This window comes from Macrobrachium nipponense, chromosome 15 (assembly GCF_015104395.2).
Source record: "Macrobrachium nipponense isolate FS-2020 chromosome 15, ASM1510439v2, whole genome shotgun sequence".
In the NCBI taxonomy this organism is placed as follows: domain Eukaryota; kingdom Metazoa; phylum Arthropoda; class Malacostraca; order Decapoda; family Palaemonidae; genus Macrobrachium; species Macrobrachium nipponense.
Genome location: NC_087208.1, coordinates 70,061,888 through 70,062,147, shown reverse-complemented (window position 1 = coordinate 70,062,147; position 260 = coordinate 70,061,888).

The following is a 260-nucleotide window of genomic DNA, read 5'->3' as shown; positions in this document are numbered from 1 at the left end:
AAAAAATTTATCTGTGATATTATTTTTGAGGCTGGACTAGAGACACTGATCAGAAATTCAGTTAAAATAAACCATTCAGGTAATAAGAGCATTATGTATGTACCAATATCTGGCTCTATGTCAGCAGCAAGTACCAGCAACAGCCATTGCGATCTATTAGAGCATTCCCAGGCACAAATGAAACCTTTAACTCAGTATTTTCATGATTTTCAGTTCCCACACAACATTGGTGAATTAAAATCCTGTATCTCAAGTATTTC